The sequence below is a fragment of the Ursus americanus genome, chromosome 13, assembly GCF_024610735.1.
Source record: "Ursus americanus isolate L20-20 chromosome 13, mUrsAme1.1.p, whole genome shotgun sequence".
NCBI lineage: Eukaryota > Metazoa > Chordata > Mammalia > Carnivora > Ursidae > Ursus > Ursus americanus.
The window spans coordinates 56,002,490-56,020,160 of NC_142139.1; the positions used below are offsets into that span (position 1 = coordinate 56,002,490).

The following is a 17,671-nucleotide window of genomic DNA, read 5'->3' on the forward strand; positions in this document are numbered from 1 at the left end:
CCGAATCTTCACATTTACACTGGATGAAAGTCCAGCTGATTCGCCAACCCCATTTCTTTCTACCACAGTTTCTTGGAATCTAGTTCCTAGCACAAACTGGCACATAATATGTGCACAAAAAATATTAATTGAGTGGCTCATCTGCATTAGTGAATAGCAATCACCATCATTAAATAGCTACTCATCCTTCCTTCCATCCTTTAGTCATTTATTCATTTGAAACATTTATTAAGTATCAATTATGTGTCAGAACTATGTTAGGCACTGGAGAAACGAAGATGATGCAATTGCTATGCTCCAGGAGCTCACAGTCTACTGAACAGTCCTGTAGACATCATGTAGTCAGCATTCCCGTTATTCACATAAAAGAGGTATAAACATGATGTAAGTCATTATCATACTTCAGTCTTCCAGACACACTGCTCCAGATCAGTCTCCTTAAAAGAACTGCTGTAATCATTTTATTCTTTGAATACCACAGAGTTGATCAGACCTAACATAGACAGTGATACAATAACAAAGGGCATTGTTGTGAGAAGCAAGCTCAGGTGATACAAGTTTTTTTTTTTTTTTCAAGATTTTATTTATTTATTTGACAGAGATAGAGACAGCCAGCGAGAGAGGGAACACAAGCAGGGGGAGTGGGAGAGGAAGAAGCAGGCTCACAGCAGAGGAGCCTGATGTGGGGCTCGATCCCATAACGCCGGGATCACGCCCTGAGCCGAAGGCAGACGCTTAACCGCTGTGCCACCCAGGCGCCCCATCAGTTGATACAAGTTTACTAGTCAATGTTGCAAGGAGCATTTTCAAAAGCAGTGGCCAAGATCAAGAATGGGGAGAATAGCTGAGAAACAGGAATGGAGCAGTTACTAGAACGATCCAACCAAATTCTGCCAATAATGTTTATGTTATATAAGGCTATACTCCTCACTCTAAGTTAATTTTCTTCTGAATATAAAGTTATACATTAATTTTAGAAAGTTTGAATAGTATGAAAAAATACAAAGATAACCAATTACCATATCCTACCTACCACCTAGGAGCAAACTTGGCAAATGTTTAGTATATTCAGTGTTTTTCTATGTTTCTTATATTTTTTACGTAACTGAGATATACTGCACATACAATTCTGTAACTCGCTATAAAAAATTAAGCTTTTTGGGTGCCTGGGTGGCTCAGTTGGGTAAGCGTTTGCCTTTGGCTCAGGTCATGATCTCAAGGTCCTGGCATGGAGCCCTGCATCAGGCTCCCTGCTCAGCAGGGAGTCTGCTTCTCCCTCTGCCCCTCCCCCACTCCTGCTTGTGCTCTCTCCCCCTCCTTGCAAAAATAAATAAAAATTTTTTTTAAAAATTAAGCTTTCTAACAAACACTGTTAAAATGATTCATAAAAATTTCAATGGCTACATAAATATGCCATCGGACAAAGTTTGATAACGTAACTATTCTCTTAGTAATATGTTTTCGCTATTTTTCCTAATTTTTCATTACTGTAAATAAGTCTATGTCAACATCTTAATACATAAAGCTTTAAAAATATTTTGGAATATTATCTTAATATAGATTCTTTGAATTATCTCTGTATATGAAGACAGGAAAGACTTAGTGTTGTAATGCACACTGCCAAATTGCTTTCCAAAAAAAGCAGTTTGAAATTGGAACAAAACATGTTTTATCAGTTAGAAACAGTCTATGAGAGTGCTCTTTTGGAAATAGCATTGGGTATTCTCATTAAAAATAATCTTTGCTAATAGTTTTGTATTTATTTTGAAGTTGACCAGAGATAGCTAGATATTCACCAGTACTTTGTGCCCACCTTTCCCTACCATTAATCTGTCGGAGGTAGGTGGGAGAAATCCAACCAGGGACTTCATTTCCCAGCCCACCCTGCATCTGGATGTGGCCAGATGTTGAACTGTTGCTGATGGAATGTGAATAGAAGAGATGTATGTCACATCCAAGCCAGGTTTTCTCAAGAAGCATGTATGCCTTCTCCACTTTTTCTTCCTCCTCTGCTAGCTGGATAAGAAGGCTCTGAGGCCCCAGGGGATATAACAGAGCCACATTGTAGAATAAACCTGTGTTTCCCGATCACCACATGGAAGAAATCCACCTGACAGAGACAGCTGAATTGATTGTCCTGCTTCACAAGCATGAAATAAACTTTTATTATATTGACCCATTGAAATGTTGGCATAAATTTGTTATGGTAGCTAGCATTGTCCTCTCCAAATAGGTATCCGCGTAAAAGATCATCAGATATAGAAGTCACCAAGCTCTCCTTTTTCACTTTTTAGCTGTAGAAGCCTGAACATTCATAATGTTTTACTTAAAAATTAAGAATAGAATCGATGTCTAACACCTATCTCATTTTTGTCTACCCATCTATCCAACCAGCCAATAATTTAACAAATATTCATTGGGGGTCACTTATGTGTGAGACACTGTGAATTGGTCTCTGTAAGTTTCTCAACATAGCCACATGACCCCAAGGAAGATTTAGCCACTATATACCACCCTACTTGGAATCAGTGGCAGTTCACCCCAAGTAGACTTACCAGGAGCTCTTTCCTCAGGAGGAATGTGAGCTTTCGTAAGTATTCAATTCATGTACTTTTGTAGAGGTTACATCAGGGTTGGAGAGGGTGGCCATTGCACATGAGGGCAGCTTATGGGAAGAGAGTTCCATAGACAGGAATGAGTCTGTAATACCAGTAATACACTGGTTATCAGAGTGGTCCATGGAAGCTTTGAGACAAGAGAGATAAGAAAGCATCATTAGAAAGTTAGCCAAGACTGAGATGTGTGGAAAATTAGGTGAGAAGTAGGTGATTGCAGGTGTGCTGCCGGTGTAAGAGCAGATCTTCAAATACTCCTTAATAGGCAAGATAGAAGAAGCCTTCTCTGGTTCTTAGCAAGGGGCGCCAGTAAATAAGTCAAGTTTAGAATATATATATTTTATATATATTATATGTATATATATAATATATATAAATATATTTTTTCTGTTATTGCTTTCTCGTTTTGACTCTGTATTTTGGTAAGCTGAGGCCTGCTGTCTTAGTCTGTTTGGGTTGCTATAACAAAATTTTGCCCTTGCCTCCTTCCCCCTACCTCCCAAATTCATGTCCTTCTCATGTGTCATCAACTCCAAAAATCTAAGTCCAAAGTCTCATCTAAACATCGTCTAAATCAGATAGGTACACTCAAGATATGATTCATCCTGAGGCAACTTCCTCTCCAGCTGTGAACCTGTAAAATCAAACATATTATGTACTTCCAAAATACAATTACAGGCCAGGAATAGGATAAACACTCACATTCCTAAAGGGAGAAGTAGGAAAGAAAGGGCTTAAGTTAAGTCTGAACAGCAGGGAAATTGTTATACCTTAAGGTTTGAGATTAAGTTTTGACTTGATGTTCTGACCTTTAGGCCCTTTGGGGTGGAGGTCCTGCCTTCCAGAAACATTGGAGTGGGGATTCCACCTTTGCCGGGTGGGATTTGAGCCCCCAAAGCTCTGGGTGACCCTGCCTCCATGGGTTTGCTGGACATGGCTTATGTTGTGGCTCCCATCTGTTGGCTCTCCCGTTGGGGATTGCACAGCTGTGACTCTACTACTGGTCTGGGGTAATGGAGGTAGTATCACCCTCATGGTTCTGCTGGGCATTGCCCTAGCTAGGGCTCTCTGTGGTGGCCCCACTCCCATTGTGGTTCTCTGCCTGGACCCTAGGGCTCTTGGAAGCATCCTTAGAAATCTAGGAGGAGGCAGCCATGCCCCCTCAGCTTTGCTGGGTACAGCATATGCTTCACCAGGCCCTGCTAGAGCCCAGCCTGGGTTGGCAGAGGAATGGGGTGTGGGAGTGGAGGGAAGCAGAGCCTGTGGTGTAAGATGGCACCAGGCAGTAGTGGCCTCTCCTTTGAAATTGTTCTGCCCCCTTGCACTCTGGGCCTGTCAGGGAGGGGCAGCTCTGACCTATGCCTTTGGAGTCATTCTTCCATTGTCTTGGACAATTGGTCTTGTAACTCACAGAGTAACAGAAGATAACAGAAAGGTAACAGATAACAGAGGTAAAAGAAAAATAAATGTTAGGTCTTCACCCTGGTTTCTAAGTAGGGCTCCTGAAACTCCTGCAAATTCCTAAGTGATAAGATCAACAGGAGCATCTTTTGTTCTAATGAAGTGACTCTGGGTGGGCCCCTGGATGTGAGCTGGTAACTAGAAGGACTAAACCATGACTAGAAGCTTAGAACTTTGAGCCCTACCCCCATCTTCCAGAGAGGAGAGGAGAGCTGGAAATGGAGTTAATAATTGATCATGCCTCGTGTTAAAAGAACAAATTCAACTGAGTAAATGTGAAGCTCCAATTGGCTTTACTAAGTGATTCATGAATCAGGGTAGAATTCCTTTTAGCAAGTAGAGGGAAACTCTGAGGATTTGAAAAGAACAGGAAGAGTTTTTTAGGAAGGAGGGTGGGGCAAGAAAGTTATTAAAAGAAAAGAAAGGGTTGTTCCAGGTAAGGTCATTTTCCCTTAGGGGTAAGGACAGGGGGCCTTATGCAGATTACCTTATCTTCCTTTAGAAGGAGGGGAGGGATCGAGAGGGCCCATGTGACAGATTACCTGGTTGGTGCTTATCAGAAAATTCCTGACTAATCAGTTAAGATTTTCATTTCTGGGGGAGGTTGAAACTGCAGTTAGCTTAGGTATTAAGCTCTGGGTTGGTGACTTGGCCTAATGATGCCATTTGGGGCCTGTGATTTTCTTTTTAACAGTATGTAAGGAGGCCTCCATAAAATTCTAATAGTAGGGGCTTCAGAGAGCTTCCAGGTTGGTGAGTAAGTACACACTGGGAGGGTGACACACCCCAACTCCACAGGGACAGAAGCTTCTGCACTCAGGACCCTCCCAGACCCCAACCAATGCATCTCTTTATCTGGCTGTTCTTCTGTATCTTTTATCATACCCTTTAGTAAACTGGCAGTGGTAAATAAGTGCTTCCCTGAGTTCTGTGAGATGTTCTGTCAGATTAATTGAACCTGAGAAGGGGATTGTAGGAACCTTAGATTTATAGATTGTAGGAAGCAAGGGTGACAGTGGGGACTTGTGATTGGCATCTGAAGTGGGGTGGGAGAGTCTTGTGGGAATGAGTCTTTAATCTGTGGGGTCAGATTCTATGTCCAGGCAGTGTCAGAATTGAGTTAAATTGTAGGACTGGTGTCTGGAGAACTGCTCGGTGGGGGAAATTCCCCCATATACCCGGCGTCAGAAGTGTTGTGAGTGTGCTAGTAGTGTTAAGAGTAAGGAAGACACACAGGAAGGAAGACTAGGTGTTTTCCTATATGGCTTGTGTTTAGATGGCTGACTCATCTCCCCGTCAAATTGAAGAGTAGCTTCAGACTTCCATTGAGATAATTGATCCATATTAATCTCCTTATAATATTTGGCCAGACCCTATGTATTTTTCCAATATAGATGGGCTGATCATTTTCCAAATCTTTAAGTTCTGCTTCACTTTTAATTCATAATTCCATCTTTAAGCCATTTCTCTCTCACATTTTCCATGAGGCAGTCACGAGGAATCAGGCCATTCCTTCTATACTTTGTTTAGATATTTCCTTAGCCAAATATCCTATTTCATCACTTGCAAGTTCTACTTTTCGCAAAACACATAAACACAATTCAGCCAAGTCCTTTGCCACTTTAAAACAAGGATGGCCTTTGCTGCACTATTTAATATGTTCCTCATTTCTATCTGTGATCTCATCAGAATGGCTTTCCTTGTCCATTTATCTACCAATATTTTGTTCAGGGTTATGTAGGTATTCTCTTAGAAGACTGCAGCTTTCTTTATAGTTTTCTTCTTTTCTTTCTGTGCTCTTACCCGAATCACTCTTAATGGTCTGTTCATGGCAGTATAGGCTTTTTCTAGCACATACCCCAAAATTCTTCCAGCTTCTACCCATTACTCAGTTCCAAAGCTGCTTCCACATTTTTTTTGTGTGTTTGTCAAGGAGCATTCCGCTCTTGTTGCCAATTTCTGTCTTAATCCATTCGGGCTGCTATAATAAAATACCACAGAGCGGATGGCTTATAAACAACATAAATTAATTTCTCATACTTCTGGAGGCTGGGAAGTCCAAAATCACTGCTAGATTTGATGTCTGGTAAGGATCCGCTTCCTCACTTATAGCCATCTCCCACTCTAATGTCACATGGGAGAAGAGGCAAGGGAGCTTTCTTAGGCCTCTTTTTTAAGGCACTCATTCAGTCACCTTCCAAAGACCCCCACCTGCTTATACCATCACACTGCATATTAGGTTTTCAACATATGAATTTTAGGGGGACACCAACATTCAATCTACAGCATCTGCCAGATAAATTATTTCTGGATAAATGGAAATTTCTGTTCTTATTTAACTTCTGGGAAATTTGAGTCATGGAAATAGGTGGTTTTCCTTTTTTAACATACCTATATTTTCTCAATGCTGCAATAGCTCCTGAATTCCAGGCCTTGCTTTTGGTAAACTACTGTCATGAAATCGATAAAAATGACTTCAGATGTTGTCTGCAAAATAAAGAGGTAAACTCTGTTCCTTCTATCCTTAGGCTTTATTTTCTCTTTCTAAGGGAATATATATTTGTCGTCGAGCTGTTTGTTCCCAAGGCTCTTAGACTCAAAGCACATTGTCATGGCTATAGCTGCAGTAAAAGTGCTTCTTTATATGCTTTTCTGCTTAGATCAGGGAAAATTTGTTGGATTAAATTAGCCACAGGAGGGCTCCATTGCAGTTTCTGGGGGAAAAAGAAGTCTGCAGTTATATCTTCCTGGCACATAATTGTATCTCTGCAGTTTTGAACAGGTTAGACCTATTTATAAAGGTGGAGAAGCCAGGGCATGTAGCCCAGGTACATTTAGAATGTTCATTAAAAAATTCCAGGGAAATTTCCGGAAAATGAGGGTATATTTCTATGGAAAATAGCATAAAAATGAGACTTGAAATGATAAGCTGTGATTGATTTATTTTATTTTTATCTTGGGCACTTAAAATTCACAGCAACAATTCATATTCAGGATATGCAATTTGTAGGTGTCTAATGCATGAAAAATATACTTGCAGTCATGCATTATCCACTATTTTTCTTCCTGTCAACCCAAAAGACTTTTATTATAATCCAGTCTGACAGGCCAGATGCTGCATGTCTTTATTTTCTTCTATAACATTGCTTCCTAACATGTGTCTACAGGATGATAATAGCTATTACAACAAGAGTATGAGGACTTCCAGGTGAATTGAAATTGAATGCAATTCCTTAATGCAGAACTTCTCAGCACCTCTGAATCACCTAGAGAGGCATTTCATGTATATTTGCGGCTCTTCTTTAGGGACTAAAAGCAAGGATTCAAAAGTTACTGTATCAAAAAAAAAAAAAAAAAAAAAAAAAGAAAAGAAAAGAAAAAGCCTGAAAATAGAACCCCAAATCTGAGACCATATCTAGAGAAATGGTGAAAACCATATGGGAAATATAAATTATTCTATGCCCAATGCTTTTGAAATTTCTTCCTGTACCTCATTCACAGGAAAAGACATAGCAACCCCTCTATGAGTTACAATATAGGGCAACAATCTGGACATTCTGAGTTTTGAAGTTCTTTTTGAAAAATTTTTTAAAGATTTTATTTATGTGTTTGATAGAGCAAGTGAGAGAGCACAAGCAGGGGGAACAAAATAGGGAGAGGGAGAAGCAGACTCCTTGCTGAGCAGAAAACCCAAAGTGGGGCTTGATCCCAGGACCCTGAGATCATGACCTGAGCCAAAGGCAGACACTTAACTGACTGAGCCACCCAGGTGTCCCCTGAGTTTTGAAGTTCTAACTCAGTCTCCTGCAGTTGTTAATGGCTGCACTTAACATTTCATTTGTTTCTTTTTATTTGGGGGGAAAAAAAGTAGTAGCTAGGGGGTCTAGTAAAAGCAAAATCTCAGTGATGAATCTGACTATGTTTAAGGATTGAAAGTACATGAGCAGAGACATTAGGTCTAGGGGGAGAAACAGTCATGTAGGAGAGATGAAGGAGCAGCACAATGAATTGTATTTTGAAGAAAAATCACTAGATCTTTTCACAAGGATATCACTCTATAAATCACCAAATGTAACAATAAACAATATACACTTAAAAAAAATAAAAGGACATTTTTGTGGCTAAATGGCAGTTTATATCATACTTCCTAAGAACTCACAGAAAATCATAATCCATTCTTTCTTGGAGCAGTTAAACAAATTTTTCTTAGTTTTGATGGATCTATCCTCTAGGTCACCCCACTGTTTTAGGCCTTAGTATGATTGTATTGACCATTCTTTCCCTTCTCTCACATGTCTCCCTGCTCACTCTCACCCTCTAAACACATGAAGATTAAACCAAAGTAGCCGTCCCTACTGAAGACTTTTGATTGACATTTTTATTTATCCGGGTTGTGGAAAAGTAGAGTAATGAGGATGAACTACCCAGATACCTGAACACAGGACTGTACAAATAGAAGCCCTCCTGTGGGGCGCCTGGGTGGCTCAGTCCGTTGAGCATCGTACTCTTGGTTTCAGCTCAGATCATGATCTCTGCGTCATGGGATCGAGCCCCGAGACGGGCTCTGTGCTCAGAGGGGAGTCTCCTTGGGTTTCTCTCTCTCCATCTACCTTTGTCCCTACCCCTGTGCTCTCTCTCTCTCTCAAAAAAAAAAAAAAAAAAAAAAAGAAAAAAGAAAAGAAACCCTCCTCATATTGGAGTTGTCAGATCAAATCCTGCTGCCATAAGAAAGAAAGAGGTAAAATAAACACAGGCTTGATCTCAAGACAAACTTGTCATGTGGTTAGCACCAGGGAGGTAGGAGAACACAAAGGGGACAAGTAGCTGCCAGACATGCTCTTCTGTTAGAGATTTTTCTTAAAGCCTACTTAGATTTGGAGATAATTGAGTCCACTGCTCCATCTAATACTTCTGTCATCTTCCAGTATCTCCTACTGAGATTATTCCCTCCTGTCAGAATGGGATGTCATATTAGCCCATACTTTGACCACCTTTTACCTTTCGTAACTTTGTTCCCTTAGCTATGTTATTGCCCAACTCCACGTCCCATTTTGGAAAGTTCTCCCCAAGGTTCTGAAGTAGAAAGGGTTGGTTTAAATTCCTGATCCTTCACTTCCCAGCTATGTGAACTTGGACAAATTCTTGGTATCACTAGGCTTTAGTTTTCTCATATGTAACTGCAGATAATAATAGTACCTATTTTGTAAGGTTGTTGTAGGGTTTAAGTAGTAATATGTGTATAACATACCATATTGAGCTATTATTACTATACGACCTTCAAGTTGCAAATTCACATTCCACTTCCTCCTAAAGTCTTCTCTGATAATCCATGTTGGAAAAGGTAGTTTCCTTTATTAATTTCCGGGAGCATTTACTGTCCTCATGACCATACAGTCATAGTATACACGACTTTGTGGTCTAGTTATTTGTGTACACGTTCTCTCATCTGAACTAGACAGAAAATTTCTGAATGGCAGGGAATGTGTCTTATGCAGTATCTTTAGCACAGTGCTCTGCAAATAGCAGACATCCCATGAATTATAATTAAATCAAAAAGCCAAACATATTTTAATGAATTGGTTGAGTGAATCATGATTAGGTGGTCAAAAACCAGTTTTGCAGCTCTTTATCCATTACTTGCATGGAAGGCATAAATGTGTCAGAGGAGTTAAAAGGATTTTTGGAGAATTCAGCTCCTGGGGACCCAGAGATACCCGAGTAAGTGGGTGCTTAGATGTGGTAGTGGGAGTCCAGAAAGGAGAGAGAAGTAACAAGCCCCACTTTTCCATGGCAGGCCTTAGCCAAAATGCAAGACTTTAATGAAGATTGAAATTTTAACTTATTGCACCAGCCTGGACATATTCATCACTGAATTAAGAATAATTTTTAATGACTTGACTTTGCTAGAAGACGTTTTGTAATTTGAGAGTGACTGTAAGAATTTTTATCCAAATGTAAGGGGAAGAGCTTTCCCCAAAGAGTAGATTTGAATGGTCAAGTGGGAAAACAAAGTTCTTTTCTGATTTCTTTCTAGGAGTCCCACTGCTAATGGGATGGTTTCAAGGGGTCGACTTTGTGTCACGTGTGCTTTGTAGAACATCAACTAGAGGTAGAAGTGTTTGCAGGGAAGGGAATAAAAGCCATCAGAGGGAAGCAGAGGTCATGAAAGGATGACCTGCTCCTTGCAGAAAGAGAAAGAAGTGCTGCTGCATGGCCATCACCTGAATTCCACCCAATGGCCTTGATTGCTGTAGAGGGTGTGAGATTGTTATACATATCCTCATCTTTTACTTCTCTCTCTCCACCCCACACCGAGGGATAGATCTTTCTCATCTCCTCCTGCAGTCACTACCCTGAGACATTGCCCAGCATTTGCTTCTTGGGCCCTACAGCACAAGCCAGGAGCAGGCACTCCAATTTACCAGACTCTCAGGAAAGTTCTGATTCTCCCAAATCTTCATTAGATTGTTTGTAAAAAAAAAAAAAAAAAAAATGTTTCTATTGGGATGTAATTGTCAGTTGCCATGGTATTCTGTGCAAACACAAGCTCTTTTATTCTGTGGGATGCTTTCAGAGAAGTCATCACATCGTGTCTGTCACAGAATGAATTGCTATTAAAACCAGTTTATTTACAGGTTACACCTCTAGCTGGCAAGCCCTCGAGATTTTATCATTTATATTAGCTGCACCTGAGATCTATTTGAGACCAGGGCTCCCAAATTATCACATGTGACATTGTAAACTCTCACTTAAGTGTTCATTGGGATGGGCTTGGGAAGGAGAAGATACATTTTGGAGAACTAGGTAGGCAAAGATAGGAAGTAGGTAAACTTGTTTTCTTTTAATGCCTAGGGATTTGAGTTATAATTACAGAAACAAGGTTTGATTGTTTCTGACAATAACCTGTGGTTTAGTGGCCAAAGGTAGAAACTAAGTTGAGGTTATGTGTTTTGTCATCCCTCCAACTTCCTTTTTATTTGTGCCTTATTATTGCCGCTCTAGTTCCCCACTGCCTCCTATTATTTCCCACTTTAGAGCCTTGATAGAGTTTGTAATTTCCGGGTAGTGGCCCCTATTCCAGATTTTTCTGTCCTTCTATGGTAACTTACCAATGCCAAAAGTGCAGCTACTAAATAGCTCGGGCTAATAATGTCAATGGCCAAATGCATGACATTTGGGGCTTGAGAGAACTGTTTTTGAACTGCGATGGGAAAAATAAACTTTGGAAAGTAATAGTGTGGCATGGGTCTCAGCTTGAGCCAGCGCCTAAGGAATTTGTTCTCACTGGGGATTTGGCTGGAGGAGAGTGGTATCTGTGATGAGGGAAAGATAGGAATGCCAAGGACAGCTTGATGTTCGTCAAGCAATAGCATTTCAGAGCACAGATTCTACAGACAGAAGGCCTGGGGTCAGGTCCCAGTTCTAGCACTTAGCAGCTGGTGACAATCTTCAACAAGGTGCTTGATCTCCTATACTTTATTTGTAGAATGGGGATGTTAGTAGTTAGTGCCTCTCAGGGGTGTTTTGAGTTAAGCTGTGTAAACAACTTCAAGCAGTGCATGACACATATAATGTGCTTTGTAAGTGCCAGCTAATAATATTATTCGATGTTTCTTCAGCCCTCTTTGGTAGACTCCTTTCTGAGCCAGGTGAGGAGAGGGGCTGCAGGAGGGACTCTGTGAGACCCAGGGACACTGGCTCAGTGCTGTGTTTACTCCCAATTCAAAAAGTGAACCCTAAAGAGGGAAAAAGGACTCTCTGCCTATTACCTTGAGGAACGTAACATGATTTTTGGTGTAGTGACAGCCCTAGGCTTTAGAACCTCCAGGGTTTCCTCTCTCTGGGAATGTCAAGAGACAGTACAGCTTTCATGGAGGGACCAGCACCGATGTTGTTGGTAAGGCAGCCAGTGTTGGTGAGAGCAGCCGAGATGGAAGAACTTGAGAGGCCTGTTTGTGCATACAGAAGCCATGCCCCTGTGCTCTCAGAGATACTTAAGGGGAACTTTCCAGGTGGCTTAAGTCCTGGATTATAAAGGTAGGGATACAAAGCAGTTTAACCTGAACTATAACTTGATGAGACCCATCGGTATGCAAAAGCTGGCAAAGTCTTGGGAAACTCCAATTACACAAATAAAAGAGATGAAATCTACTCTCAGCAAAAGTCTCTTGGAGACTTCTTCCTTTCTTGCTATCTTATTCTTTTTTTTTTAAGTTATAAGTAAAAGTGATTGAAAATTGTCTCCTTTTTGTTTTAGATTTATTAAAGAGAGAGTGCATGAGCAAGGGGAGGGGAAGAGGGAGAGAGAGAGAGAATCTCAAGCAGACTTCCTCCTGACTGGGGAGCCCGACATGGGACTTGATCTCATGACCCATGAGGTCACGACCTGAGTCGAAATCAAGAATCGGGTGCTCAACCGACTGAGCCAGCCACGCGCCCCTCCTTTTTAATGGTTCATGTGAAGTGTCATATGAAAATAGCATTTTTTTCTATCAAATGTGATCTCTTGCTATCTTATCTTTACCTGCGTCCCAGACCACAGTGTTGTTCCCTCAGTGTCTGGATTTTAAACATATTATTGGTTCCATCTGTGGGAACCAGAAACTGAGCTAAGAAGGTATTTATTTATTGCCTCTACTCAGGGTTTAGGGTTCTTTCTTGTGTATGCTGCCTCAAATCTACCATCCTTGCCCTCCATATTTAATATTACTCAATAAAGTCATTGGAAATGCTGACACAAATATTGTTAGCAAAGCCAAGATAACATTAGAGCAACTGTGCTTGCTGATGATGTAATTTACTTCACCAGGTGTCATCTCAGTGCTGGGTAAACACGAAGCTGGTATAAGCATGAAGCTGGGTGTGCTTCTGTCATGTGTTCCTTGTTGAATGAAGGACCTGGCTCTTGGTGCTTGAGGACTGATCTCTGCCTCTGCTGTCCCAGTCAGGGAAGATCTGTGATCGTATCTTTGAGTTTAGCACTTAATTGCTCTCTATAAACAATTGCTTCATATATTCTAGTGTTGTCTTTCCAAATAGATGATCATTTCTTGGAAGCAATGGTCCTTTTATACATCATGGTTATATTTGCAGTATTTAGCAGAGTCTAGAACATAATAAAGGCTTAATAAATATTTAATTTCTTCTGTAAAAAAAAATAGTGCAGTGAAGAGAAAAAGAGTGCAACGAAGCAAACATTTTCTTCTTTCAGCTCACATAGCATTTATATTCTTCGTACTCATATGTTATTTCCCCCGTAAGAAGGGATTAGTCCCATCTACTTCCCTACTTCTCCACACCTTCCATTGGTATGTGGCTGATACGGACATTTTACACACTAGGGAAGACAATGCTGCCATGTCAATAACACTGAAACAAGGAGTGAGGATTTATAGGAAAGTTGATTGTAAGAAAGAAATCTTTTCTTTGTTAAACTCAGATCTATTATGAATCAGCAGTGATGTGAAAATCCACAGAATGCAATGGCAGTCCACTGGTCTGAGTAACATCACACTAATGCATAAAATGAGCATGTGGTAGAACAGAATGCATAAATGAGAAACAGGCCTTTACAGATGGATCCTTATTAATTTATACAATAAGTCTATCTCAGTTTATCCTCATTTTGTTGGAGCAAACTTTTGCTAACCATGCAAATATTAGACATTTATTCCATAATTTCCCTTGTGTATTTTTACATACATTACACTTTGAAAATGCAATTGAGAAATTGGATTTTTGCTCACAATAGCTCTCTTTTTACTGCTTTGACACAGAAATTATTGTTAATAGACTTCTCTATGAGGATTATGTCTTTCTTTCCAAGTGTTGAACACAATGCTAAATTAAATGAGCTGGCCATGCAATTCCTTAAACACAAAAGCTATTCAGCCCTCCTCCTCCTCGACTTCCATCCAAGAGTTCCTTTTCAATCCTTTTCCTTCTTTTTCGTTTGGACTTTTGCCACTTCTGGGCAGGAGAGCTAGGCCCTAAGGGCAGGAATCTCTCTCATCTCAACTCTCATCTAGGGGTGTGTATTAGTTTGTTCAGGCTGCCACAACAAAATGCCACAGACTGAGTGGCTTAAACAACAGAAATGTATTTTCTCACAGCTCTGGAGGCTGGAAATCCAAGATCAAGTGCCCATAAGGTTAGTTTCTCCTGAGGCCCCCCTCTTGGCTTGCACTTGGCTGCCTTCTCACTATTCCTTACATGGTTTTCCTTCTGCTTTTGTTTTCTGTGTCCTGATCTTCTCTTCTGTAAGGACACTGGTTATATTGGATTAGGGCCGACCAGAATGACCTCACTTTAACTGAATCACCTCTTTAAAGGCATGAGCTCCAAATACAGTCATATTCTAAGGTACTGGGCTTCAACATTTGAATTTTTCAGGGATGCATTCAGCCCATAACAAGGTGTTATTTGAAAGTCGAGCCTGTCTAGTCTTACTCTATTTAGAATAAAGATGCATAAACTCCATGCATTATTTTTGAAATATTAGAATTAGATGCCATCTTTCAAATACATAGAAATAATTTCTTTCTCTTTTCTTAAATGATTAAACTAGTATTTTTCAATGAAGGCAGAACCACTCCTGGTAGCGTTTTAGAAATTTTGGGGAAGTTTTTGGTTGTCACAATGATTGGAAGGTGCTACTATGTAAGGCAGAGCATCTAACAATTTTTGTAGAAGCTACATATCAAACTACGTTTAAAAAAACTACAACTTGCTTTCTTTTTGTTTATATTTTATAATTGTAAAATAAATTATAGTTGTATTTTATAATTTATATTACAATTAGGGCATTATATTGGTTTTTTTAATTTGTAGGTAAGTTACCTATGAATTTTATATCAGAATCATAATGGTGGCATTACAAAATATTTGTTTTAAAAAAGAGATGTTGGGTTTGATAGGGTTGAGACTTGGTACTGGTTGTTAAATTTCTTAAGGGCAGGGATATCTCTTATTCATTTTTCTTTCCCAAACTCTAAACCACCTGTGGTACATAGGAGGTGTTCAATGTGTAGTTGTTAACTAAGTGAATGCTTTACTTAGATATTCTTTTGTTTTTACCCTTGTGGAAATGTTGAGAAAGGAGACATTTTAATAGCTGTGTATCACAATTAATGTTTTCACTGATTTCTGCATTCCTTTAGGTAATTTACTATTCATTAATAAATGAGAATAAAATCACATGAGATTGATTGGTCACTGAGGCAGGAGGTGAGACAGAAAATTTCATGTCTTGGTAGCCAGAGGAAGAGAGAATTTCAGGAGGGAGGGCAGTATCGTATGACTCAATTCCTTGTTTTTGTAGAGATTAATTTATAGACTGAGAATTGCCTTAGTTTATAATTAAATGAAGTTGATTCTGAATGTTTCCCTAAGTGGAACCTCCTGTAATCCCAATCCTTCGAATTCTCCGAAGTAAAGATGAAAGATGGATTCAAGCTTAAGATCCTCAAATTCCTCACTCCTATATGTAGGACAAGAAACAAATAAAAACACCAGTTTGGTAATTGCAATGTCGCGGTAATGTTCCCTGGGAAGCCGACTCTGAGTTCAGCAGGTAGAAATTTGATCAGAGAGTACTCTCAAGCTTTACACCTGTAGATGAGAAGGAAAGGCAACAGGACTGTGCCAAGGAAGAAGTTGAACTGTAATGTAATCTTGGCGAAGGTCTCAGTTGACCCTGTGGGGAGCACTGAAACTGAAGCCTTCTTTAATTTTTCTAAATTTCAGGGGTAGGGGTTGTATTTATATGCCACCTTGACCAGTCACTGGGTGCAGGCCGTCCCAGGAAGAGTGCATGACCTTGAGTGAGCTGGCTTTTCTCAGCAGAGAATAATCTGCAAAGAGAGACTCAAATGAGAACGCTGAGCCACGGGCATTCCCAGCAGCCGAGGGCATGGGGGCTGCAGTCCTGAAGGGACATTAGGCAGGCTCCTCACAATGTCCATTTCACCTCAGATCTGCTTTCTTGGGATTCTGCTTAAAACCAGCAAGTGCACAAGAGATTCAAGCTTAAGATGTTTAATATTATAAGTAAAATGGGGTTGTGATATGGTTAGTCTCTCTGGCTTGTGAAATCTTCCTATCTCCTCTTTGAGGATTTATAGTCTTGGTTTTCTTTTCTTTTTCTTTTTTTTTTCTTGAAGACCAATATGAAGAATGATACAAATGTACCCAAATCTAAAAATGGTCAACTTAATACCTCTTCTAAAGCAAATGGAAGAACATTTCTTTCCTGTCCTAATAAAGATAATTTTTCTCCTTTATAGAACTGAGGTGATAAAAATTTCTGATTCAGTGTGGGAACTGTCAGAGCAATAAAACAATTTTGCTTAAATGCTTTCCTCCCATCCACCTTTGTTTTTTTTCTTTTATTATGTTATGTTAGTTACCACACAGTACTTCATTAGTTTTCAATGTAGTGTTCCATGCTTCATTGTTTGCGTGTAACACCCAGTGCTCCATGCAATACCCATACCTCTTAATACCCATCACCCTGCTAACCTATCCCCCCATGCCCCTCCCCTCTGACACCCTCAGTTTGTTTCCCAGAGTCCATAGTCTCTCATGGTTCATTTCCCACTCTGATTTCCCCTCCTTCATTTTTCCCTTCCTTCTCTTGATGTCCTCTATGCTATTCCTTATGTTCTACATAAAAGTGAAACCATATGATAATTGTCTTTCTTTGTTTGACTTACTTCATTTAGCATAATCCCCTCCAGTTCCATCCATGTCGATGCAAATGGTGGGTATTCATCCTTTCTGATGGCTGAGTAATATTCCATTGTATATATGGACCACATCTTCTTTATCTGTTCGTCTGTTGAAGGGCATCTCAGCTCCTTCCACAGTTTGGCTATTGTGGACGTTGCTACTATGAACATAGGGGTGCATGTGCCCCTTCTTTTCACTACATCTGTATCTTTGGGGTAAATACCCAGCAGTGCAATTGCTGGGTCATAGGGTAGCTCTATTTTTAACTTTTTGAGGAACCTCCACTCTGTTTTCCAAAGTGGCTGTACCAACTTGCTTTCCCACCAACAGTGTAAGCAGATTCCCTTTTCTTCACATCCTCTCCAACATTTGTTGTTTCCTGCCTTGTTAATTTTTGCCATTCTAACTGGTGTAAGGTGGTATCTTGATGTGGTTTTGATTTGAATTTCCCTGATGGCTAATGATGTTGAACATTTTTTCCTGTGTCTGTTAGCCATTCATATGTCTTCTTTGGAGAAGTGTCTGTTCTTGTCTTCTGCCCATTTTTTGACTCGGTTATTTGTTTTTTGGGTGTTGAGTTTGAGAAGTTCTTTATAGATCTTGGACACTAGCCCTTTATCTGTAATGTCATTTGCAAATATCATCTCCCATTCCATGGGTTGCCTCTTTGTTTTGTTGACTGTTTCCTTTGCTGTGCGGAAGTTTTTTATCTTGATGAAGTCCCAAAAGTTCGTTTTTGCTTTTGTTTCCCTTGCCTTTGGAGATGTGTCTTGAAAGAAGTTGCTGTGGCCGATATTGAAGAGGTTACTCTTAAGTTCTCCTCTAGGATTTTGATGGATTCCTGTCTCACATTGAGGTCTTTCATC

General features: G+C 40.0%; 1 long non-coding RNA gene and 1 pseudogene across 2 annotated transcripts in view; both read left to right on the plus strand.

Moving 5' to 3' along the window:
- LOC123793159 (uncharacterized) overlaps positions 1–17,671 on the plus strand; it is a 215,740-nt gene that overhangs the window by 16,827 nt on the left and 181,242 nt on the right. The window lies entirely within an intron of this gene.
- The window catches only part of LOC123793563 (tubulin alpha-1A chain-like), a 50,383-nt pseudogene continuing 36,360 nt past the window's right edge, over positions 3,649–17,671 (plus strand).